Below are 27434 nucleotides of genomic sequence, written 5' to 3' on the forward strand. Positions count from 1 at the left end.
AGTTGCACACCTCTATAGCCACCTAATCTTGGACAAAGTCAACAAAAACAAACAATTGGGGAAGGATTTCCTGTTCAATAAATGGTGCTGGGATAGCTGGCTAGCCATGTGCAGAAGAATGACACTGGATCCCTACCTTGCGTCATATACAAAAATTAAATAAAGATTGATTAAATATTTAAATGTAAGACCTCAATCTATGAGAATCCTCGAAGAAAACCTAGGAAACACCATTCTGGATATTGGCCTTGGGAAATAATTTATAACTAAGTCCTCAAAAGCAATTGCAACAAAAACAAAAATTGACAAATTTGGACCTAATTAAACTAAAGAACTTCTGCATAGCAAAAGAAACTACAGAATAAACAGACAACCTACAGAATAGGAGAAAATATTTGCAAAGAATGCATCCAACAAAGATCTAATATCCAGAATCTACAAGGAACTTGAACAATTGAAAAAGCAAAAAACAAATAACCTTGTTAAAAATGTTCAAAAGACATGAACAGACACTTCTCAAAAGATATTCAAGCCACCAACAAACATATGAAAAAATGCTCAATATCACTAATCATTCTACCAAAAAGACACATGCACTTGTATGTACATCACAGCACTAATTCACCATAGCAAAGACATGGAATCAACCTAGATTCCCAGCAATGCTGAATTGGATAAGAAAATATGGCACATATACACCATGGAATACTACACAGCCATTAAAATAATGAAATCACGTCCTTGCAGCAACATGGATGCACCTGGAGGCCATTATCCTAAGCGAATTAATGCCAGAACAGAAAACTAAATGGTGCATATTCTTACTTATATGTGGGAATTTAACACTGGGTACTTGTGGACACAAAGATGGCAACAATAGACACTGGATACTAGAAGGGGAGGGAGGGAGAGAGTCAGGCAAGGGTTGGAAAACTGTTGGGTACTATGCTCAATACCTGGGTGACCATTCATACCCCAAACCTCAGTATCACATAATATAGCTGGGTAACAAACCTGCACATGTTCTTCCTGAATCTAAAACAAAGATTTTTTTCAGTTGTTTTGTGTTGTTTCTTTCCTTCTTTCCTATTACTAAACCCTTTGATTTGTTCATAGGGAGAAGGAAGATTCCTGTCCATTTTCTGGCTTAAAAATATGAATGAGTTCTCAAGTTAAAGCAAAATTCAAGAATATAGAAATACCTGGAGTCTGGTCTCATCTTGGGCTAATTTTGAAAGTTTGACAAAATTACAGCACTTATTTATAATAATACTGAATTTTAGGTGATATGTAATCAGCTGTTGCTGTTCAAAGACATCATTGCAGCCAATTTAGAAAAAATTTAATACATATTTTTGCTAGTTGCACTCACACCTAATATTACTTCTAATGACACATCTTTTAATCTCCATAATGTTAATTATTGTCAAAGTTATTTGACTAATCACAATGTGTCAGGCACAGTGCCAAGAAACTGATATTTAGTATCTTCCGTAATCATCACTGTTACCCTAACAGGTAGGTTCTATTATTATTTTCATCTTACAGATGAAAAAGTCTTAGCAAAGTTAAGCAATTTTACCAAGTTTACATCATTAGACTCAACTGTGCTTCACAATGAACCCTGTGCTTGCTACACTAATGTTTTACTGCTTAATTGTGCAACTAGAAAGTCATTGTCTCACTAGGGTGAACCATAGCAACCCTAACTGCTTAGGAGTGCTAAAGTGTCTCATTGCTAACCATTCTTGATAGAACTCAGTGCGTTTAAGCATAGGATGATTGGTATACAGAGCAGAAGACATGTTGCAGTAAAGAGCCCTGAGTTTCAGAATCAACCAGCCCACATCCCATCCCTTCTGTTGTTAAACATAAATTCATTATCAAACCCATGACTGCTCCCTTCCTCTAAAGGAGCTGGAGTTGTGAAGGCAGCCTATAGTTTTGAAAAAACAGACTAGGCTTATGCCATGACTTATGGCATTACTTAAAGTGAGCACCAAGTAGTCACTAGGTTCTTTCTAACCCAATTATCATCTATTTCAAATTCATCTGAACTGAACAACAGCAGAGTGCCCAGAAATTTGCAGGGCATTGTAGGCTACATTTTCACATTTAATGCTCATGATTACTCTATCCCTACCTTAAAGAAGAGAAAATTGAATGTTAGTAGTAAAATGACTTGCCCATGATCAGAACCAGTGAATAGCTAAGCCGAACTATGAATTTCAAGTCTAGTGCTTGTCTGTTTCCCACACTGCTTCCTAGGACATAGGTAAATCCCTCTGAAACCTAATATGAACACTGCACATTCTCATTGTTTTGAAGTTTATTGACCTCTCTGGGTATTTGACATTTTGCTAATTTTCTTGACTTTTTTTTTAAAGTAAAAAAAAAAAAAAAAAAAAAAAAAATCTTTTCCAATACTTCCACAGAGTAGTATTTTAGAACTTTCAGTGTCCTGGGGCCTTAAAAGTTGAAGAAACCCTTAACAGTTTTACAGTGGTCACATGTTGAGAGCAGGAATCCCATCTACCATTTGCCCTCATGGTACTGACTGAGCTGTAGACCCAAAGTTCAGGGCATTGGAGTCTTCATTATTGCTTTCTATAGGCTGTCCTGTAGAATTGGGCTAAGGTGCTGGCCTGCCTCATGCTTGGCATATTTGTGAGTCAGTAGGATTTGTTTTCTGTTAAACCACTCAATCACAGGGAGGAATAGAGGGTGGCAAACTCACCTTCCATTTACTGGTTTGACCAGTTTAAAGTGAATAGGAGCCCAGAGAGATTTCTCACTTTCCACATCCTGCTGTCAAAGTAGGCAGTGGATGGGGGTGTGTTTGGAAATGGCAGCTGTCGAGTGCCTCCAGGGCAGCTGAGTGGGAACAGTGAAAAGAAAATCTGGCATGGAGAGACCCACGAGTGTCCCATTTCATCCTGAATCCGGGTTGGCCTGTTCAAGGTCATGCACAAAAGCTGAACCGGTGACCCACAATTTGATTCCTTCAGTTTGGATATTCAGATTTGAAAAGGCTTTGCATTCTCTGCTCTCTGCTTCTCCCTAAACCTCCCCAGGCCTCTCTACTCTCATTCATTCGCACAACACCCCATTCTTTGAGCTGTAAGAATAGCTTCACTTTCAGGAGCCTCAGGGTGCCCAGGTGAACCCATCTTCTTTGGGGATTATTGTTCCCTTTCTGATTAACATCTCCGGACAGTTAAAACCATTTCCTATCACCAGAAATACCTTTAATCATTCTCAGCTTTATTCTTAAAAGACTGCTGTAGAGTTTACTTTTTTTTAAAGCAAAGATATTAATGAGATGAATCAGCTGGGCAAGGGAGAACTTTCTGGAAGGAATCACAAACAATAAAAATATTTTCTCCTTTATAGAAGTATTGCTGGCTCAAAGAACACAGGCGAGGGAAAAGAAAAGCAGTAACAAACTGTAAACAAAGGAAATCCACTCTGAGCTCACCTTACCTTGCATAGCTGCAAAAGGCAGTGCTGAAAACTCAAAGTATGCACAGACACTAACTCTGATCCATGGTTTGTCTGATTTATATTATATGCCACTCCTCCAAGCCAGCATGATCTTTCAACCTCAGTCCTGACTCATGCTCATTTTACCTGTGTATTTCTTTTGCTTTTTAATCGGTTACTTTTAAAATCTGGTATTATGTGTGACATTCTCTTAGTTATTATATATTCCTTTTAGAATAAGGTTGAAATGCAAACAAAATATATACTATATATGTATATAAATTATAAGTTATATATTTACATAAATATAAAATAGATGAACAAATTAATAGTATTGTATTTTTAACTACCAGTAGTGGCCTTTTTATGTCTAGGTTATATTAATGCAGTTGTTCTCTGTCCGCCTATAATTCAGAACACTTAGGGAGAGTTCAAATATACAGTTCTGCAGCCCAGACCTACTAAATTAGAACTGAGATAGTTAATATCCACAGGGGAAGAAATGCCAGGTGACTCCTTAGTAGCAGTGGTTAGAGAAAAATCACTGCTTCCTGCTCTTTTATTCACTCATTATTTAGTTATTCATTCAATTGCATATGAATTCATGCATTCAGGGATATAGAGACCAAGTACACTTTTCGTCTTCTTGAAGAGCTCATTGCTTTATGACTCTGCTGAGTCTTCAGAGGACATAGCAGAAGTAATGCCAGTTGATCCTGTAAGAAAAATTCCTGGGCTCATACACTTAAAGGAATTCTGTTATAGTTAATGAACATGGTAAGCAATACCCCTATGACTAAAGTCCTGAGACTCCGTTCATAAATTGAGCAATACATTTGAATTAGTTCCATAATTCTCATTAAATGAGGAAATATTATTAATAATTCCCATTAAACAAACAGATGGTAAGTATAAAAACAATTTAGACTATAATCTTGTCTCCTAAGTGTTTATCTCAGTCTAGGAGATATTCTATTTGTATTACTATTAGTATATATACTTTCATAAGAAAATCAAGGTGCTGCCATTTAAAGGAGACTGAACCATTGATCTTCATCATATTGGTAGTTTTACAATTTGCTGGGGGTCACAAGTATGAGTGGCAGCAACTCAGATGAGGAAACACATAAACATCTAAACTATACAGACCCATTGTCAGGAATGAAGGGGAGTGATAGTTACAACGCAATAAATGAGATCATTGAAACTGTCTGATGTGGACTTTACCAATTCTTCCTCTGGAATGGTTCTTCATAATCATAATCGATCTTACCCTCATCGATGCGGGGAAGAAATTCATATAAGGGAAGAGAGCTCAGAGGAGCTATTTTTAATTGCCTGGCGTATGTTGTGCTCTTCTGTGATATTTTTCATTCTAAAACCCATTTTAAACACCCTGGCAAACTGTCTAGTACATGCTGTTGCGTAAATGCTGTAGAGTCCGATGGCTATGACCCTGATCTTGAGAGTCCACCAGTGCTGGGTTCAACTTGCTGCATCCCTTAATATTGAGGGACCATATTACTAAGTTCTCTCCAAGCCTCAATGTCCCTATTTGTAAAATTCACATGATAATAAGTACCTGCCTCTGTGGTTGTTGTAAGGATTAAATGTAAAGCAGTTAGCATTCTGCCTGGCACATCATGACTGCTCAATTCCTTTTATCTATAATATTATTATTGTTGTTGTTGTTTTATTAATACATGTGGCTTGACCAAGATAATGTGGTGACAAACCAATAATTTGTGTACATTTGGAATACTTCATGAATTTCTCTGCATCCACCTTTTCCATACCCAGTTTATATCATGGGAACAGTTACGATTCTATATTCATGTCACTGGGGGCCATCTGGAGTGGCTGCTGCCATCATGCTGGCTGCAACAGGGAGGCGCTGGCTGCAACAGAGAGGCACAGCTGGGCTACATGCCCTGCCCTTTCTGAGTTGGGGTGGGAGTTCCCCAGGTGCCACTCCAGCTGCCCAAGCCATAGCTGCAGACTCTGGCATCCATGTGCAATCTGGGCCAGGAGCAGGCAGGACTCCACCCTCCTGGGTGCAGCTGTAGCCACCCAAACCACTGCTGGAGACCCAGGGACCTCCTGCTCCACAGGGCAGGTAGCTTCAGGCATTTCTACACTCTTAGGGGCTTGGGAAGCCACCCCCTGCCCTTGCAGCCTCGGAAGTGCCTGCTCCCACTGCCTGGCATTTCCCTGCTGTCAGCACCTGCTCTGATCTCAGAGCAAAGTCAAGGCTGAGCCTGGGCACTGCCACAGCCTTGCTGGGTGTGCACATGCTCAAGGCAGTGCTGACATGTCAGCTTCCTGCCGCGTTAGACCCCTCCAGACTTTGGGCACTGAGGAGCATGGGAGAGAAGCCAAGGGGGCCTGAGGGCAGCTTGGCACTGGCCTTCAGGCACCCCTTTGCACCCACAGCTTGGGGCTATGAAGGGCAGCAGGAGGTAGACAGGTTCCCAGTGAGACCTCAGCTTCAGACCAGGGAAGGTCTGAAGGCTGGGGGCTGGGCTGCCAGTCATGCAGACTGGAGAGGGAACTTGTGGTGCCTTTTCTGGACCTGCTCTTGGCCACCCGTGGACCAATCAGCATGCACTTCCTCCTCTCTTAGGCCCATAAAAGCCCATAAAATCCAGGCTCAGCCAGATCTGAGATGACCTTGGGAAGACCAGCTGCAGAGAGGAGGTACCCACTCTAGGGCCTCCTCTCTGCTGAGTGCTGCACAGAAGATGGGATGACCAGCTGCAGAGAGGAGCTACCCTCTCTGCTAGGAGTTGAACACTCATTGGGACACCCCAGTGGTGAAAAGAAGCCCTATGGGAGAATGAGCCTTTCTATCGCTCAATAAAGCCCCTCTTCCTCTGGTTCACCCTTCACTTGTCTGTGCACCTCATTCTTCCTGGTCACAGGACAAGAACTCAGGACCCACCAAATGGCGAGGCTGAAAGATCTGTAACACAAACAGGGTTGAGCCATGCTGCTTGCTCACCACGTTGTGGATGAAGAGGAGGAGAGAAGAGCTGCAGCCCTCTGGGGAGCCCAAACCTGGGAGCTCCCCAAGCCAGGGTTGTGACTCCCTCTTTAGGGTCCTGTGTTTCCTGGTGTCTCCAAGCTTCCAGGGACCATCACATTCCCTGGTGCCAGCTGTAGAAGCTGCTTGAGGTGTGCCTAGTCCAGCTGCAGCCTCAAAGAGAGCCAGCTACCATGCCAGCACCTGGAGCTGCCTTCCCTGAGGTAGCAGCTGGCGTGTCTGACTGTGCAGTGGCCAGACCCCACACTCATTCACATCCTTACATCCCCTTCCAATCCCCCACCCCCACTGCTCCACACCTGACTTGCAGTCTCCCTTGGAGGCGTGGGATCCAGGCCAGTAGTGTGAGCTGAACACAGGCTGCCAGGCCGAGTGGGTGGAACAAATCCAGTGGGCCCGAGCAAAACTAGGGCAAAGCACCACCAGCCACAGGTTTCTGGCCAGAAAAGTCACATCCCAAAGATCCCATAACAGTATTATGTATGCTATTTGATCCATTTTAAAAGGTTTTTCAAGGAGATCCTTGGGGTTGTCCACACAATATGTATTAAGCATGCAGCAGTGTACACACCACAGAAACCATGGCATCTGTAACTCAAACTACCTAAGAAGACATGTCTACTCAGCAACTGGAACCAGGGTAATAGTCTTAGGTTGCCATCCGAGGAGATACTGAGAAAATGTCTTAAGGTGAAGATATATTTTGTTTTATCTTTATTCTTTGAAAATCTTCATTCCTTGCCTCCATTACCTTTTTGTTGTCGTTGAGACAGAGTCTTGCTCTGTCAGGCAGGCTGGAGTGGAGTGGCACAATCTCGGCTCACTCAAACTCTATCTCCTGGGTTCAAGCAATTCTCTTGCCTCAGCCTCCTGAGTAGCTTGGATTACAGGTGTGTGCCACCATGCATGGCTAATTTTTGGAATTTTAGTAGAGACAGGGTTTCACCATGTTGCCCAATTTAGTCTTGAACTCTTGGCCTCCAGCAATCCACCTGCCTCGGCCTCCCAAAGTGCTGGGATTGCAGGCATAAGCCACCATGCCCAGCTGCCTCCATGACCTTTTATGAAGCCAACTGACGTTGCCAATGACAGCATCTAATTTGTGTATTTTCTCCCACACAAAGTCAACATATGGTTTTTTTTCACCACTGATTTTTTGCTTGAAACAGCTAGAAGAGTAATTGGGTTCTTTTCTGCAACAGCATTCCAATTCTGCAGAAATAACTGCTATACCCTTAAAGATTTACATGCCACTTTTCCATCAGAGCTCTGGCTCTCAACTCATTGTCTTGGTTGTGTGGTGGTGACTGGGGAAAAAAGATTCATCAATAACTAGATTTCAAGGATGAGATAGGGTGGGTTAAATCAAGACATTAACAACCAGGAGATACTTTAAACTGGAAGCAGTACCTGCTTGTACATATAGTAATCCTATTGAAGTAACTATCATTTTTGTGAAAAACAGCAACTCTCCCCTAGTAACAGATGATAGATGATTGAAGGAGGAGGAGGAGGAGGAGGGAGAAATGAGAAAAAATGAAAAGAAAACTTATATATTTTTGAGGTAGAGAGCTTGCCAAATTCTAAAATTTAGACTAAAACCCCCATCAATTGTATGACTAACAGATAACATTCCTAAAACATCAGCCTATCCAAGTGAGCTGTCCTCACGTAATCTGAGATCTCACTGGCTCAGGAGATTAGCTTCCAATTTAGTCCTTCAAGAATGCCTGATAATTCAATGAAAGGCATTACTTCTGTATTACATTTTAATACAGTACAATAACTCAAAACAAGTTAAATACATTAGTATAGTCATTGTTATATGATATGAGTCATGTACTAATAGTATATTCATAAGCATGCAGTACTGGAATAGAAAACTCAGGCACTGTATCTGTGGCATGTATACTGTCATGTAAGAGTGTTTTCCAGAAAAAGTCCATGAATTTCATGGGTCCACATATCAAAGGCATGGCTGTCAAAGTAGCAGGAGAATTTTCTAACTCCCAGAAAGCATTAAGGTCTCTGCCATTTTTGTAAAGCTACATTCTATCAATTGTATTGTTTTAAACAATGACTATACTAATATATTTAATTATCTCATTTTAGTTATTCTACTGTATTAAAATTTCATGTAGAAATAAGACCTTCATTGAACTATACATCTATTGTAAGAGATCAAAATATGCCACCCAGAAATATACCACTTTGGCATATTGATTGTTGATATTTGTTAACTCAAAATATTGATTATTTTGAGTTAAAGACTCTTGAAAACAGCAGATTCAAGGTCACTCTAACCTTCCTTATTTTTCCTGAAAGCAGAAACTAAAATCCCCATGTGAAAAGTTCCCTCCCTGTGCCAGAAGAAAGAAAGACATTCTTATCACCAGAGATGGGGAGTCAAGATCAAGAGGAATCTGTAGAAACAAACCAAACTAACCTTTATGTTTTTAGTCCCTTTTCCACAATTAACTTCTTTCCCCAAATTCCTTTGTTATTTCCTATTTTCACAATTTACCACTCTTCATCTAACCTAGTATATAATCGTTCAACCCTAACTGCTATCTTTTGGTTTTCATTTCTCTTGTAAATGCTCCTATGTACACGTAAAAGTTCCTAAGTACAATTTCTATGCTTTTCTCCTGTTGATCTGTCAAATGCCAGTTTAATTCTTAGGCCTAGCTGGAGGTCCCAAGGGGGTAGAGTAGAAATTTTACCTCCCCTGCACCACCATAAATCCCACTTTTAGGTACTGCCTTTCTCAATCCCATTCTTAATTCAAACCGTAGTTCTGACACAGCATGAAGTTGCTTCCACGCACGGCTTCCTCTCAGAGTAGAACTTTCCCAGTGTCCTGCGCTTCTGGTCCCATCATTGGCAAAGGATCTGTGGTCAGCCGACTCTTTTCCAATCTTGACCACTGCGGTTTTCTAAGGACCACCCTTTTTTTTTCTCTCTCTCTTCAGTTTTCTTCCTTATTACACTCACATCCTCCTCCCAGCCTCACAACTCTGCTCCCTCCTGCTTTTGTGCTAGAGCTATGTGTCTTCTGAAGACAGCAGTTATTAGCAATCTGGTGATCTTTTTCTTTCTTTGTGATCAGTACTAGTGCAATGACCGACATCATCTCATTTTGTTTCTAATATTTGGCTCATGAACTATTTTCAGCATAAGGACTGACGAATGGCTTTAATAATAATTTTTTAAAACTTTCAGTATTTGGATGTTGGAGTTTACCAAAAATTAGTATTATATGTAACCAAGAGAAACAATATTAAATAATATTAAGAAAAATTTCCAAATTGACTGTAATACTGTGGACCATGCTACCTGGCTTTCATATTACAAATAATATTTTTCTCTTTTGGGCTTCCTAATGCCAAATCTAAGGCTTTTCTTTCCTCATTACTTTGTCTCACACACACATACTCCAATGCAGAGACCTACTTAAAGAAGGATAGATTGAGGAGAAAAAATAATGACGGGAAACTGTCTAGATATGAAGCAGGAGACGGACTAAGCAAGTGGATTACTCAATTATGAATTATTTGGCAAAATTTCTCTCAGAGAGATCACAATTCATTCTAAAATGTGTGCGTAACTGCAGGCTGCTACATTGCTTGAACTCACTATTTGCCACCATCTGCTTTCCTATGAATTTATTTTCTGTGCAACTGGTTTTGACAGAGTCTCACTGTTTAGAAATTCATTTTCTTTATTTTCATGGTTATCTGAAGACTTCCATGATAATGCTTGATTCTATAATTAAGATATTATATACATAAATGTCTGTGGAATGGGTGTGATGGATTTAAAAGAAATTTAATATCCAGCTTGCCTTGAAAGCAATTCAGTTCTCTAGATGGACTTTTAAAAATATTCCAAGATATTTAAACTACTTTGAAAGGCCATTGGGTGGAGAGGCAAATAGAAAGAACTTATAAGTAATATGTAGATGCTTAGTAAAAATAAAACAAAACACCAGTTGGTAGAGTAAGTGCTGGGTAGAGCTTCATCTATTTAGCATTGTCTTTGCTTACGTAAAATCATCATCAGTGGTAGTACATAGTTTTTCAAGAATCTTTACAACGGTTTACAATAAATATCTAAGCCACTTTAGAAACACAGGCCTGGAGAAGAATATCATCATAACCAAGAGAAAAGCTCCGAAATAAGACATTTTTGATCATCTAAATATTAAAATATGACCCTACTGGTTATATAATATCAGTTTTTTACTGCATGTAGCTATATTTACTAGATAAAGTCCCTATTTAGATAAGTTTGGCCAAATAGATTAGACTTCAACAATCACAGTTGGGCAGAAACAGTAAAATAAATATTTCCAAATAACTTCTGTATATTTTTCACTTGTCAGATTCTTTGTTGTATAATCAATGTTTTCCAAATCTAGCATCAGTGTAACCTGGGGAGATCTTAAGAATACAGATTCCCATATGTGCCCTAACTCTACTGACTCTGAACCTTCAGGTGGGACCTGAACATATTTATTTTAAAGTGTCTCCAGAGAGAATTCTTATGGAATGATCCAAATGCCAGTCCAAAGAGTTTAGGAATTAATGACTGGACCCTGAAAAACATGTGCTGAAATGCTATCAAGAAAAATCAGACTGGCTTCTCCTTGCATACATGTGCCCCCACCAACATAGGCACGTGCATGCATACACACACACACACACACACACACACACCATGCAAAATACATAAATACATGTGATGGTTATGTATGCCTGAGAGGAGGAGGATTGAGCTAGAATACCCATGTTTGATCAGCTCCAATTACAGAAATAGCTGCACATAAATTGTCTGCCCTAAATAAGACAGACCTGCCAATGCTCAGTTTACCTTTGCAGTAGAAGTCCTCAAGGGGCACTATGCTTGGGCAAGTTTGCTTTGCATTCAGAGTCCCTGGACTTTGGGCAATATTAGGGTCCTTCTGTCCCAGGGATAGTTCCAGGGCGTGGCTGTTCTCACAGCATTTCGACCTGCTTGTATTGCTTACTTCCTAGCTCCTTTTTTAGCACCACTCCAGAATCCTGGACTGAGAAGCACATGCTCTACTCAGGAACACAGCCCCCATTTGTTCATCGCTTCACTGGGAAGCAATCTCTATGAATTCCACTTTAGCGTGAACATGAGGAAGAGCACGAGTGTGTGTTTTTAGTCTTTTCTAACCAACCAAATTACCTGGTTCCTTTTCCTGAGGAAAATTTAAGAAACAAAGAGACTATGTAGTTCATGACTTAAATTTGACATTTTGATTTGGTGTAAACAGGAGAGAAAGGTGAACAAGCTGCAGTTAGCTTGGAGATCCTCCCCTCTTTGGTTTTCACTGGTCAAGCACTTTGTCTAATTGCTGGGGCTATCTGCCTCTGTGTTGCCTTTCCCTTTCAAACAGATACTATTCCAAACTTCATTGAGTTTTTGTCTCCAAGGTCTTTGTTCACTCTACTGAGGAAAAGGGTTGGAACAAATATCACTAATAATAAAATTTAGTTCCAGATCAACTCTGCTTTTCCTTAGATGCAAACATTTTAGTGGCAGCTTAATATAGCCCAACTTATTGAGAAAGAGATGCTATGAAGGACAGGCAATGAGGCACGTTTTCCAAGAAAAGGGTTGCTCCAGGTCACACAGGCTGCTGTCTACGGATCAATGGACAGGCAGGAGGCAGGCAGTCTCTAGCCAGGGGATCAGCCTCGTGGAGGCAAGCCCAGGAAGGCCTGCTCACCATTGTCCTGCTGGCCATTAGAGGGAAACAGAGGCTCATTTGGCCCAGTCGAAAGTCAACTTTTAGATGGTCTCTGAAGTCTAATCATATCACTTTGGATAGATCTGATATCTGCTCCCATCTCCGATTTCTCATTTTAGACATGCGGGAACATATTTAATTGGCCATATGTCAATTTCAGGCCTCTTAAGTGCAAACGTAGCTGCTTTTGCATTCAATATTTATATATTCTACCTGCAGACTTGCACCCTAATTTCTAGATGCTGGGGAAAGAACAGCCATTATGCTATAATTTATCAGGGGACTGGAAGTAAATCACATGCTCTGGAGTTTTCTCATGTCTTCTTGCAAATGTAAACTGAGAGGGTCTCTGTTCTTCGCAGTGGCTTAGCTAACATAGAAAGAAAAGGTGAGTCAGTGCTACATGTGGATTGCTCTAAATCAGAAGCTGTTTCTAAATGTTCCTAAACTTTCATCTGGAAAAGAGAATATTTAGTTGTTCATATGAGCTGTCTGTTGCATATAAGTGGAAAGAAACCCACAGCCCTCCTCTTCTAAATTCACTTTTAAAAATTTGTTCTGTCCTATTACTATGTGTGTGTAGTTACTGCATTTCAAAGTGTGTGCTCTGTGTATGAACCTGAATTTACACTGTGGGTGTTTATCTCTCCTGGTAACCTGTGCAAAGAACTTCCCCATTTCTCAATCCACCAGTGTTTGAGTAATTCAGCTCTCCTTTCCACTGGGTTTGTTAACAATCGATAAGTCAGATTCTGTTCACCTCTCTGATGATCTCATGTGAAAGCACACATAACAGTTTCTCTTCCCTGACCCACATCCTGGAAGTGGGCCACACTCATCAGCTACTGGCATGTCCTCCCACAGGATTCAGAACGCACTGGACCCAGCCACGGCTAAGCATTTAATTGCAGACCAGCCATCTGTTTAATATAAACTACATCTGCCAGCAGCCTCTTGGCAGTCTGAGGAATGAATTTTCTAAAGGAAAATGAGAATGGCTCATCAAATGGCAGCAGGGAAACGCTCTTCTTAAAGCTTTCCCACTTTGACACCCTTAGGTCTAGGCCAAGGCCATGCTTGGAAAATAACATCAGTGTTACTCGACTTCACAATTCAAAGAGAGTTAAATATTCCCCAGAAACTTAAATCAAGCTGGTGTGGATTATTCAGGCATTTTTTTTTTTATCATACTAACTCAGGCTCTGAAGACAGTAAGCTAAACAAATGACCTAAGGGACAAGAGCTGACCGAATGTGGGCGTGATCTCCCCAGCAATAATCTGATCATAAGCTCATAGTCTGGAATCAGCATCATATTGCAAAAGGTTATTATATTGCAAAATACCTAGTTCTAGATCATAAGGTTGTTAAGGTAGAAAAAAATAGTAAAGTGCAGGACAGTGGGGGTTGACCATCCTTTTTTTTTTTTTAATTAATTTTAAAATTAATGAATTTTTTGGAGACGGAATCTCACTCTGTCACCCAGTTTGGAGTGCAGTGGCATCATATAGGCTCACTGCAACCTCCACCTTTTGGGTTCAAGTGAGTCTCCTGCCTCAGCCTCCCGAGTAGCTGGGATTACAGGCATGTGCCACTATGCCTGGCTAATTTTTGTATGTTTAGTAGAGACGGGGTCTTGCCCTGTTAGCCAGGCTGGTCTCGAAGTTCTGTCCTCAGGTGATCCGCCCACCTCAGCCTCCCAAAGTGCTGGGATTACAAATGTGAGCCACCATGCCCAGCTTACCATCCTTATTTCTTAATGACATTTGGCAAGTCGATTCTTACCTATTCTTAGAATCTTTTAGGGGAGCTGCTGAGCCACAGCCCTGCTGGAGGTTCCAGCCCAGGCCACCATGTTTAGTACCATTCAGCCTCAGAATACAAGGACATCTAATTCGACCAAGGGTGAGTGTTGATGCTGGTAGCCCCAGGCTGGCCAGCATCTTTTGATATGGTTGGTGTAGAAGATGAGCGGCCCTAATCAGCTGCTGCCCAAATTAGGAATAATTCTGCTTCTTTTATTCTAAGGTAAACATTTCCCTTGTGGTAATTATACACCTGAAATCAAGATGTCACACAAGCTACACAGGCATTTAGTGTGACTGTATTATTCTCCCCCTACTAGGTCTTATTAAAATCATGGTACATTATATCGTCAATGACATATTTGAAAGACAGTGAAAACGGAAGCCTACAGAATAGGAGAAGTTCCTTGGGATAGTCAAGACCACTATGGAGAACAAACCAAAAAATGAGTGAGAAGTTTTGAGTTAACAGAGGAAGCCAGTCAATGCTGAAAGGAGGATGAATGTGCAGAGAGACACTGGGCACAGTGGCCTGAGAGGAAACAGAGGGGGTAATATCAGGTCTCCAGAGTCTTCTCAACAGCCTTGGCCTTGAGGTTCCTCAACACGAATATGAAGAAGGGAAACTTAACTAAGTCTCTTTTACTTCTTAGCAAGATTCTGAGACTTACATTCTCAAAAGACTTCTGGGATATTTGAGAATTATAAGTTTCTATGCCTAGCCAAGCCTCTCATTATCCAAAGTAATTCAAAGCTGGTAGTTCTCAGAGTAGTTTGATTGATAACAAGAGCATAAAGTTGAGGTTCATACCTAGATACAGTCACAGAAAAAAAAAATCGCAACATGAGAGAACAGTTTCCACCAGTGTGGTTGGCCAGTGCTGGCTAGGGTGGAAGATGGGCTTTTAGGTGATGTTAATATGTATGATGACAGAATCTTTTGGCCCCGGTGAGCTGTTTGATAATTCCCTTCCTGTGATGAAACACTGTGGCTAACTCAGTGAGGTAATTCAAGTTGAATCATACGTTGATATTCACAGGTTTCTTTAGACAATGGCTTAAATTGTCTTCTGCTAATTACTATATTGCAGCAACATGTTTATTGCTGTAGAACACTTACCAAGATGTGTTTTATCTTATTTTCTACTTGGATATCATCTCTCATTAAAATATCTATCTTGTTCACCAGTATATTTTAAGCAGTAAGTGACACATAGTAATACTTAGTATATATTTATTAGGGATATGATAGGAAAGATAAATGTAGCTAGTTTGCAGAACATGTTAGGCTTGGTAGGGAACAAGCAGAAGGTAATTTTATGAATTAATATGGAAATTTTGTTGAACATAGTAAACAATGTGTTGACTCACCAAATAATAACTACTACTATTTCTCATTGCTGACGGCAACTACCCTCTCGCCTTTTTTGTCTTCCTCACCAGATAAAACCTTGTACAAGTTCCTTGGATTTTATGGTTACTCTTGTTTTGGCAGATGTCAAAGGCTGACTCTCATCGATTGTTTCTGCGGATTTTATAGGGACCCTGCGTCATCACTGGGGCTCTCGAGCCTGAAGTCCCATTTATTTAAGCAATGTCTCCTCTAAAGTATACTTACAACCTGCTCTTCATTACTGGTTCCTGACCGTGTCCTCCTCTGTTGGGGTCACTTCAGCTTGCAGGCAAGCTTCTTGGGCTCACTCTTAATATGACCCAGTTTGGCTCCCCTGTTTAGAATCCACATCTGGTACATGGAGAATATCAAACTTGAAGGGCATGCTTTTCCCATGACAGGCACTTCTACTACCATGCTGGAATAGCCACAGCCCCAGCCCCTCACCTTTACATTCCCCCAAGTTGGAATTGGATGCAGGTACTATGTTCTCAAACTCCGAGGGGTGCGTGTCAAGCTCTATACCTGTTTCGCTTCAAGCTTCTCTTCAGTTGACTTGAGATGAGGGATAATCCTTTTCCTCATCCCCCAGGAGAGAGTTGACCTCATATAAGCTGTCTGTGACATTCTTCTCCACTGACCTCTTCAACCTCTGTCATGTAGCTAAGAGGTGGGTGAGGGGTTAATGTTGACAGAACTGATTTTATAATCTTTTAACTTGATCTGCATAGGTAGCCTAGCACCACACTGTAAGACCAGGAAGGTGGAGGGTGGTACCTGGCACTTTTTATTTTTTTTGTCATTATTGGCCTTTGTATCGTCCAAAAAGCTCTGAAACCAAGAATTCTATGTTTACATCCTATTACCAGAATATAGGTAAAAATAACAACTCCAATAAAGTCTTATACAAAGTTAGACTAATCCTAATTAATAAGGGATTGTCAAAGAACTTATTTGATAAATTCTAAACTATTCTCTATTTCAAACCCCAACCCTAGGAGTGGCCATGATTTAAGACGGTGGAAAGCTAAAGCATAGAATTAGGATTTCTTTGCAACTGAAATTAGTAAAAGTCAATCAAATTTAAAGGATGAGATTTGCTCTCCTGGTGTGTAAATCATGAATGATGGAGATCTGAAAAATCAAATTGAAATAGTATGAATAAAGACTGCTATAACTTATTGATGGTGGCCATTTGGATTATGTCATTCTTCACTTGGGCCACTCACCAATCATTATTCTAAAAGTTTGACTGCCTAAGTATCTTTTTCTATTGAAAGAAGGGAGAGAAGGAAAGAGATAGAGAAAGAGAAGATAGAAAAAATAAAAGAGAGAGAGAGAGGGAATGCTAACTTGGTAGTATTTTCTCCTTATAAATTAATAAATTGAAAATGTGGCTTTTAATGCTCATGTCTTTCCCTGGGTTTAACAACACTAATTAAACTTGAGTATAAGATGAATTAACCCTGGCTTAGCCTAAAGAATATTGGTCAGGTGCACGCCTGTAATCCTAGCACTTTGGGAGGCTGAGGCAGGTGGATCACTTGAGGTCAGGAGGTCGAGACCAGCCTGACCAGCATGGTGAAACCCCGTCTCTACTAAAAATACAAAATTAATCGGGTGTGGTGGCACATGCCTGCAATCCCAGCTACTTGGGAGACTGAGGCAGGAGAATTGATTGAATCTGGGAGACAGAGGTGGCAATGGGCCAAGATTGTGCCATTGCACTCCAGCCTGGGCGACAAGAGCAAAACTGTGACACACACACATCCACACGCACACTATATATATGTGTATATATATGCATATATATATATGTGTATATGTGTATATCTGTGTGTGTGTGTGTATGAGTTTTGTGGTATGTCTGATTAGGACGTGGGGTTGTTGGCTCCGAATTGGGTTTTGATTTATTTTGGCTAAAGTACCCACAAGAAATTCTGTGCACAGACACGGAAGGCGAGGGAGAGACAGCAGGGGAAAAGGACTATTCTGGTACCAGGGCCCTGTGACCGGTTTTTGAGCACCCATCAAGAGCAATGGCTGAATAGAATACAGGCCTCTGCTGTTGCTTTGAGCAGTGGGTAAAGCTCCCAAGGAGTGGCAGCATTCTTCAGAGGGTGAGGAGATGGTGGGGGGCCCGAGGGCCCACTGGATGCACCCATTGCTCAGGTGAGTTGGGAGAGCATGAGCCAAGGCCCTGTGGGAGCAGCATGGGCAGGGCCTGCTTGAACATACCTGAGACACGTGTGGGGAGCTCTGAAGTACCTGGAGAAGACTCCTCAAGTGGCCCAAGGTCCTCCCGTTATACGCGGTCCTCCTGATATACGTGAAGGCAGCAAGCCTACAGTCTTTGAGTAATAACACCAATGTAAATGTGCCTGTGTCCACAGGCCAGGGGCATGCAGGTTGTGTGAAACTCTGGACCCGCAAATGTAGAGGGGAGAGAGCGGCGAGGCCTAAGCCATGTCTACTACTTGGTGAGCCCTAGCTTAAAACATCTATTGCCAGCTGGGCGCAGTGGCTCATGCCTGTAATCCTAGCACTTTGGGAGGCCAACACAGGCAGATCACGAGGTCAGGAGTTCGAGACCAGCCTGGCCTACATGGTGAAACCCCATCTCTAATAAAATATAACCCAGATATGGTGGCAGATGCCTGTAATCCCAGCTACTAGGGAGGCTGAGGCAGGAGAACTGCTTGAACCTGGGAGGTAGAGGTTGCAGTGAGCCGAGATCATGCCACTGCAGTCCAGCCTGGGTGACAGAGCAGGACTCCATCTCAGGAAGAAAAAAAAAAAAATCTATTGCCCTCACTCTGATCTCAGCAAGGTCAAATTTGAAGAAAAATCAAATTATCTTATTTTAAAACCTATTTTGGACTCTTGAAAATCCTAGCTCAGGTCTCAATTGGTCATTAACGTTTGTTCTTGAATGAAAGTTTCAAAAGACAGAAGAGTCAGATCACTAGAGCTTTAAATAACAGTGAAAGGGCAGTGTCTCCACACTTCCCCTGAGAGGCTAATGTAAGAAATTTCCATATATGGGAGCCAGGAAGGAGGAAGTTTGGGCAAACATCCAGGGCTCAGGGCTGTCTGTGGAATAAGTAAAACGGGCTTTAGTAAATTCCCAGCACAGAGGTGCTATCGGCCACCAACTGAGTCATGCACTGGTGCATCATCGAAGATAAACTGTTACAAAATGAATCAAAATTCTTAAGCCACTGAGGTAAAAGAGCAGTTTCTGAGCTAATACTCTGTCTAGGCAAGCTTTTAGTTTTTTCTTGGATGGATTCCACCCTCATCTGCCTGCTTTAGGTGGCAGACTACACAACTGTCGGCAGAGACTGGCACATTGAAGGGAGATCCTGGAAGGGGTCCCTGTGCTGGGGGAAGAGTTTCCTTCTCCCAGCTTGACTGGGAGGAATGGCGAATCCTACCAACAGAGAAATGCCTTGCTGCTTCCTTTCCTCTGACAGCCTGCTTCCTGACCTGGGGGTTAGGCCAGCAGATGCCATGGGCATTGGCTAATGATCAATCTGATTGCAGAGTCCTACCCCCAACAGGCTTGTTAAACTCTTCTGCTGCCAGGCTTTCCAAAGATACTTTTAAAAAATATATACCACAGCTTTTTTGAAGTATAATTCACATACCGTAAAATTCACTCATTTGCAAATCAGTGTTTTTTTAGTGTATTCACAAAGTTGTACAACCATTACTCCAGTCAATTTTGAACATTCTGTCACCCCAGAAAGAAACCCCATGCCTGTTAAGCCGTCATTCCCCATTTCTTTGAAACACCTTCAGCCCCTGACAACCACTAATCTACTTTCTGTCCTTATGGATTTGCCTATTCTGGACATTTTATCCAATGGAATCGTGCAATACGTGGCCTTTTGTGACTTGCTTCTTTCACCAGCATAATGCTTTCAAGGTTTATCCATGTTGTAGCATGTGTTGGTATTTTCATTCTTTGTTATGACTGAATAATTTCATTGTATGAATATGGCACATTTTATCTCTTCATCAATTGACAAGATATTGGGATTGTTTCCACTTTTTGGATATTATGAACAATGTGGTTATGAGCATTTGTGTCTATGTTTTTATGTAGAATATGCTTTCTTTTCCCTTGGCTATATACCTAGGAGTGGAATTGCTAGGTGATACAGTAACTTTGTGTTTAATCTTTTGAAGAACTACCAGACTAATTTCCAAAGTAGCTGCACCACTTTACATTTCTACCAGCAGTGAATGAGAGTTAGAAATTTTTTCACATCATCACTAACATTTATTACTAGCTGCCTTTCCGCTTATAGTCATTCTGCCAGGTATGAGGTGGTATCTTATTGTGGTTTTTGTTTGCATTTCCCTAATGGCTAATGATGTTAGGCATCCTCTTTTGTACTTGTTGGTCATTTGTACATTGGAAAAATGTCCATCCAGAACCTTCCAAAGATGCTCTTAAATCCATGAAAATGCTTCTGAGGGAGCTGGACCTTATGCTTGGCCATGATAGGGAAATGTCACGCAACAGATGCCAGGGGCAGAATCCAAAGTTTATTTCTCATGCTTCTGAAAGCTGGGGAGTTCAAGATCAAGGCCTATGGCAAGGCTGAAATGAGATGACAGAAGAATGTCCTGGGCTAGACTCCAGAGCCTGGGGAGTAACTTCTGGAACGCTGTAGGTGTCAATTTAGGTGTCATCTTGGGTAGGTTATAATCCCCATGCTATGATCTGAATGTTTATGGGCCCCTCAGATTCATATGTTAAAATCTTCACCCCCAAGATGATGGTATTAGGAGTGGGAACTTTGGGAGGTGACTAGGTCATGAGGGCTTTGACTAGCTCATAAGAGATTAGTGCCCTTATAAAAGAATCCCCAGAGACACCCTTCACCCCTTCCATCATGTGAGGTTGTATTGGAAAGATGGCCATCTAGGAAAGGGACCCTCACCAGACACTGAATCTTCCAGGGCCTTGATTTTGAACTTCCCAGCTTGTAGAACTGTGAAAAATAAATGTCTGTGACTTGTAACCTACCCAGCTTATAGTATTTTGTTAATAGCAGTCCGAATGGACTAAGATACCCCAGTGACTCAATCAAACAGTAACTGAGGTGTGACTGTGCAGATGTTTTGTACGTGTGATTCACATGAAAAATCATTTCAGAGAGAAGTAAAGGTTATCCTAAAGAACCTGGTGAGCCTGATCCCACCAGCTGCAAGACCTTGACACAGAGCCGAGGTTTCTCGGAGGAGGAACTCCTGCGTGTGTGCTGAAGCTTTGGCTTCTGTTCAAGAGTTTCAGCTGCTGTTCAGACTGCCTGCCCTGTGCAATTAGCCAGTTACATCAACAGGGAAGCCCCTTCCCTTGCTTTATATTTATAGAAGAGATATATGTAGATACAGTTGTTCTACTGGTTCCTGATGAGTTTCTGAGACATCTAAAAAGACTTATTTTCCTGGTACAGGAAGATGCAGGAAGCATGAGTGAGGAGAAGGTCTCTCTGTAAGCAGGCCTGATCCCATAGAAGTATTGTGAAATTGATCCTCCCTCCTTTGGATGTCATCACCTCCAGAATGCAGGTCCTCCTCTACCATCTCTACCCGCCTCTACTCTCTGGCCCTTTATAGCAGCAATGATTCTCAACAGGTGGCAGTTTTGCCACGCGGGGGACATTTGACATTTCCTAGAACCATTTCTGGTTGCCCTGACTAGGTGAGGTGCCATTAGCATCTAGTGGGTAGGGCCCAGGGGTTCTGCTAAACATCCTGCATGCACAAGACAGTCCCTACATCAAAATATCAGTAACACTGAGGTTGAGAAACCTTGCTGCACAGATTTACCTAAATGTCTTCTGGCTCCTACCTTACCTAGGAATGGCACATCTCTAATGCCTCTACAGCGTATCTCCGCTTAAAAAAGACTGCAGAGGTCAGAAAGACTTCAAGTTTCAAAAAACTGAAACTATAAAATGGAGTTTCAGATCTTCTCAAGGGAGGTTATTTACTTAGAACAAAGTTTATTGTTTAAAGGGCTAGACCAGGTGGTAGATCTGTGTAGACAGAAACTCATTCCTAGGAAGGCTGTTGTACAAAGACACCTGTAATATCTAAATCCCTTTTTGAGGAATGAATCTCTTCTTATTAAACATTAAAGGTGGTCTGCTTTATCTTCATTTATTCATAATAGAATATTAGTGTAGGAAGGAATTGCAGAGGTTGTTAAATACATCTGCCAATTTATTTGAATGTAACATAATGCATACTAAAAAAATAACACAGGACCTGTGTTATTCCTTTTAGGTTGTCCCTGAGCCTCAGTTCCAGAGCTGGAACACTCACTGCCTTCTGAAATAACTTGCCCTCGGCCCCACTAAAAACAACTCTGGTTGCTAGAAATTCTTAATATTGAAATGAAATCTTCTTGACTATGAAATCTTTAACTGTGTTAAACTCGTAACTCCTAACTTGAAATGATGACTTCTGAAGGTGCAACGATCAATGTATGCACATTATGGGAAGATTCACAAAGGGTTACAAAGGCTCCACAAACTTTTAAGGGTTAAGAATTTGCTCATGATCCCTTTGCTATTGGAGAAGTGTTTTTGGAACAGTTTTTTTTTTTTTTTTTTTTTTTTTTTAGATGAGGCTATTGAAGAAAGCAGGGTGTGGTGGTGGATGATGTTGAAACTACAATGTCTCTGGGAAGCAGTCAGGGAAGGCACAAAGGCTTCTGGCAGGTTCCTAATGAGACTTTCCTTAATCTTTTCATATCTTCAAAGTCTTGTTCCAGATATCTTGGCTTTGGCAAAGTGTGGTTTGCTCTTCAATTTTCAGCTCTCCTGGCTTTGAAAGGAAGCGTTTCTTTGTCAGGGCAGGAGATGTTTCTGATCCCCTCACACTTACATCATCAAAGCGGTTTACTCTGCCTATTTGATGTCTGAGAGGCCTCATTAGGAGCTCACTTTATTAGCCCTGTTAAAAGAATTTCTTTCCTGTAGAAACAGGAAGTTACATATTGTAGCGTGTAAACCCCTAAAGTCTGTAAAGGATCTAGACAAATTTGTAGTTCTAGTCTCAAAGGCTCCAAATCCAGACAAAATTCTTCCCTAATGTACTCCCCAGTGCTCTTAGGAAATCAGTTCACACCTGGGGGCCGGCATCTTGGCATCCCCACTTTATAGGCTCTGCCTTTCATGAGATCTGGAGAGTGACTCCATTTGTGGCATTTATAATCTATGCTTTTGGTAACCTTGATTTCTCTGTCACCTTTTAAAGGGCTCTAAAAAAAGATTGCATTTTAATAGGTCATTGGACCAACTCAATAACTTCCTGGCAGGTCTGGCTCCTTCTTCAGAAAGGAGAAATGTTGGGAAACCACAGACATTGAAGTCTTCATGCCTTTCCATTTATAAAATGGGAAAATGGGGACTAGCCAACTTTTCAGAACCTAGGATCAAAGTGGTCAGCAATGCTAGGGATTCTTTTTCTTCTGCTCATTTAGACCTGGTTCCCAGATAACTCTTGTTCCCTTAGGTACCTAACAGGAACTGGGTCACCTTGACACCATGAGTATCCTCCTGCATCTCTTTTTTTTTTTTTTTTTTGAGACAGAGTCTCCCTCTGTCACCCAGAGTGGAGTGCAATGGCGCAATCTTGGCTCACCACAACCTCTGCATCCCAGGTTCAAGCGATTCTCCCACCTCAACCTCCTGAGTAGCTGGGATTACAGGTGCGCACCACCCCACCCAGCTAATTTTTCTATTTTTAGTATAGACGGGGTTTCACCATGTTGGTCACACTGGTCTCGAACTCCTGACCTTGTGATCTGCCTGCCTTAGCCTCCCAAAGTGCTGGGATTACAGGCGTGAGCCCCTGTGCCTCACCCTTCCTGTATCTTTATCCACCTTATGTGTTTTTGTGTTAGTGTGTGTTTTTTTTTTCCCTCCCTTAGGATCGCTCTTGTGGGGGTTTCCTCATTGTATTCATAGCTCCACTCTCTAGCACATCATAGCTGGTAGCTGAATCACACAAATGCATATTTATGTGTGTATCTATATCTTTACATACATTCACCAAACCTTGGTGTTACCACTCAAGATGAAAAAGATAAACTCCACCAGAATACACTTCAGTATTTAAAAAGAAAATAACTAAAGCAGTTTGTCTTCCCACCTTAACTCACTCTAGCTCACATGTTTGCTTCACTTCCTGGCAGAGCATAAACTTGTCCTACAGTGCAATTTTTATTCTGAGTGGGTCAAAAATTCTTTCCACAGATAAACTTTCCAAATATTATTGTGTCCCTTCCAGGGCATGATCATTTTATGAATAAACTGTGTAATGCTTTTGTTAGCTTCAACCAACAAAATGGTTTTACCTATGTTAGGTGATAATATAGTCAATTTCTGTTTTCAAGTCTTTTCCCAATTTTCTTTCTTAGATTTATTTCTGTCTCCCACTACAAAAGCTCCCAAAAGTAAAATATGATTTTGCCCCAAAGCTTACAAATTTATAGGAATGTTATGTGTTGATTTATGCCAAAAAGGAAAAAGTTAGTATGTCTGAGGCTCTCCTTCACATCTTCACTACAGTAACATTTGTATTTGTCCAATGGATACACATCCTTTTATGATGTTATAAAGCAATGAGGAGATGTCATTGTAGTAGATACTTAGTGGTCTGTAGGTAGTTGTTTGTATAAATCATCTTAGTGATCATTTATTAAATGGTCCTTATGTTTCCAGAGAAGAAAAGTAAACAAAAACCAAAGCTTTATATATTGAGAATGCATTAATATATGGAGTTGATTTTCTTTGCTCCCTTTTCTAAAACTTTCTGTTTCTTTGCTCCATGTAATGTGTTCAGACTTTTAATTAAAACAGTAACAGTCACCAAGGTTTTGTGGTCTCAACAGCCGTGATTGATCCTACACTAATCTGGAGTTTCCTCCACCCACTCCCAATGGTTAAAAAAATCAGAAATCAAGATACTGCCAGCAACCTGGGCTTTGCTAGATAGTGACCTTCTTCTCACATGATACAGTGGAAAATACATTTTCTGCATGAAAACAAAAGACTCTAATACAGCACAAATGTTATTATGAGTTCTGCTTTTTTATTTTATGGAGATTTAAACAATTTGATTGTTTTATTAAAATGAAGGAAAATGTCAAAATCTCCTCTCCATGAAAGGCCTAATAGTGTGACCACTGAAAGTCCTAATGCTTCTTCAGCATTTGATTTTCTAACTTAGGTTTGAGAGATGTTTAAGACCATTTTCTTTGTTTGTAAAATCGGAATAATAATTTATGCACTAGAATGACCTAGAGGTTTGACCACTGGGCATCCCAGATTATACTAAAATGTGTGGTGCAGCTAATCAGTACTATGGAAGAATAAGCAGGGGCTGACATAGTGGTAGTCAAGAGGTTTCAAGGAAGGGGAGGTACCTGAGTATCATTGAAGAGTGGTAAGATGTGACACTGACATGTTAGGGGGAAACATTTTGAAACCATAAAATAACAATCACCCATAGATGCAGACGTATTGAACATACAACAGATTCCTTCATCAGGGGCAAAATTATTGTTTTGGTGAGAAACATTTTATATCTGGGAGAAACATTTTATATTTGGTGGGAAACATTTAATATCTGGGAAGCTGAAATTAACTCTGCCTCTACTGGTTTCCTTGGAACATATCAAATATTTCTCCCCAAATTCCATCAGATCAAAGACTATATTAGATATTTTCTTTGAGGCCCGCTGAATTGATATTTATTTATTTATTTATTTTATTTGATACAGAGTCTTGCTCTGTCACCAGGCTGGAGTGCAGTATCTCGGCTCACTGTAAACTCTACCTCCCGGGTTTAAGCGATTCTCCTGCCTTGGCCTCAGGAGTAGCTGGGATTACAGGCATCTGCCACCATGCCCAGCTAATTTTTGTGTTTTTAGTAGAGACGGGTTTTCACCGTGTTGGCCAGGATGGTCTCAATCTCTTGACCTCATGATCCGCCTGTCTCGGCCTCCCACAGTGCTGGAATTACAGGCGTGAGCCACAGCGTCCAGCCTGAATTGATTTTTAATGGATTCTTACTGGAAAATCAAAGACAAAGATGACTTACAAAGTTGACTAATGGACAAGGTGAAATCCTTGTAGATTCTATTGTTTATAATAAATATGAGAACTACTGAATTCTTATATAGATAATCTGTATGTGGTCTTAAAAAAAATAGAAGGCCTAGCTGTTTCCCAGGAAGAAAAAATATTGAAAGAGAAATGAAGAAAAAACATTTTTGCTTCACCCCTTAGCCTGTGTTCACTCACCTTGTTGAAAGTTATGTCGTCTGATATTCCTTGGCCCATTCATGGAAATCCTTATAAAGTGTGTTTGTTGGGAACAGAACTTAAGAGAAGTTGGCAGGATTGAAATAAGTTGCTATTTCTCTTCTCATGTAGTCATCTGATTCTACCATGTATAAAATGCAAATTTTATGATAAGTGCTTTCATCTTTGTTTATATCTTACATCCTTAAGGCCTTGCTAGAACTTTATTCAGCAAGAAGGGCTTTGTATTAGATGAGAATACGTATGATTAAATTATATTGTTACTTGAGAGGAATCTGAAACAATTTCACATTTTTCACATTGTGCATCTTTCAAGGGCATGCAGTAGGTCATCCATAAGAGCCCTTTCAACATGCTTGCTCCCCAGTGCAGCTTTTTTTGTGGGAGAAGCAACAGCAAACACCCAGAGGTATTGTCAGTTTTATCCAAAGGAATTAAAATGTTGCTCCATTTGATGCTTATTGTAGAAAATAAAGTATGAAATTGGATGCTCAAACCTGCAGTAATGCCATTTTGAGACGAGAGTTAAACCACAAGAGGAAATTCCCAAGTCCTTATCCCAACCCAACTCCCTTTCCCAACTGATCCTAATTGGTTTTCATTTTCCATGGTTCATAGAGGAAGCAATTTAATATGCTAAGGAGTAACTTAAATGTCCCGTGTAAATCCATGTTGCATCTGAAACCATGAGCTAAGAGTCTGGCTCTTCTGAACATTGCCTCACTGGGAAGACTGGTTTTTTTTTTTTTAATTTTCTTTTCTTATTTTACCTTTTTCAGACATCTTCCATAACCAGAAGCACTCCAAGAACAACACTTTCATTCATGGACTTAACAACTACATTAGATCATACCAGCCTGTCACTTCAAAGTCGCCAGTGTCAAGGTAAAGAGACTATCTGCCAATTGCAGTTGAAATCCATCAGCTTATGGAATTCTAATGCCAAATTCACTCTTCCTATTTATTTTGTCCAGAATATCACAAGCTACTTATTTAAGTCCTACTGTTTCTTCAAAGCCCACCTCAAGTCTCACCTTCTCCCAGTCTTTATTCCAGTCCAGCAACTTTTGATGGTTCACTTAAACTTATTATTATATTATGATTACATTGACACATAGACTACTGTATGTTAAATATTTGAATATATTTTCCTTATTTCTCATTATTTCTAAAATATTCACTGACTATAAATTGATCACTGTCTCTATCTCATGGACCTCATAGTCTGGTGAGACTTGTAGCCCAGAAATGACCAATAGCAAGGAAGGGAGGTAAGGGCTTGTGTAGGGAGCTGTGGTAACCCAGGAGAGGGGCATTCACAGTGGAATGGGGAAGTGAAGCCTTCTGGGAGACATCAAGAGTCTGGAAGAAATAGGAAGGAGCCAAATAAACATGTGAAAGAGGAAGGGCATTTCAAAAACCTAGAACAGAACTAACAGGGGCCTGGGGATGTTTGAAAGTCCAGGGCACATCCGGAGAATGGAAGGCTGTTCGATGTGAGCACAGTCCAATTAGAAGATGGGGAAATAGTGGGACACGAAGATGGCCAAGCCATTCTAAGGAGTTTGAACCTGTGG

The 27434-nt window shown here is 40.8% G+C and overlaps 1 long non-coding RNA gene across 1 annotated transcript in view; it reads left to right on the plus strand.

The window, feature by feature from the left end:
• LOC108526844 (uncharacterized) overlaps positions 1-26736 on the plus strand; it is a 34677-nt gene extending 7941 nt beyond the window's left edge. Inside the window, exon 3 of the long non-coding RNA XR_001884620.1 lies at positions 26637-26736. This is a non-coding gene — a long non-coding RNA (uncharacterized LOC108526844). The remainder of the gene's footprint in view (positions 1-26636) is intronic.
• The last annotated feature ends 698 nt before the right edge of the window (positions 26737-27434 follow it).

This window comes from Rhinopithecus bieti, unplaced genomic scaffold, assembly GCF_001698545.2.
Source record: "Rhinopithecus bieti isolate Rb0 unplaced genomic scaffold, ASM169854v2 scaffold_115, whole genome shotgun sequence".
Taxonomy (NCBI): Eukaryota; Metazoa; Chordata; class Mammalia; order Primates; family Cercopithecidae; genus Rhinopithecus; species Rhinopithecus bieti.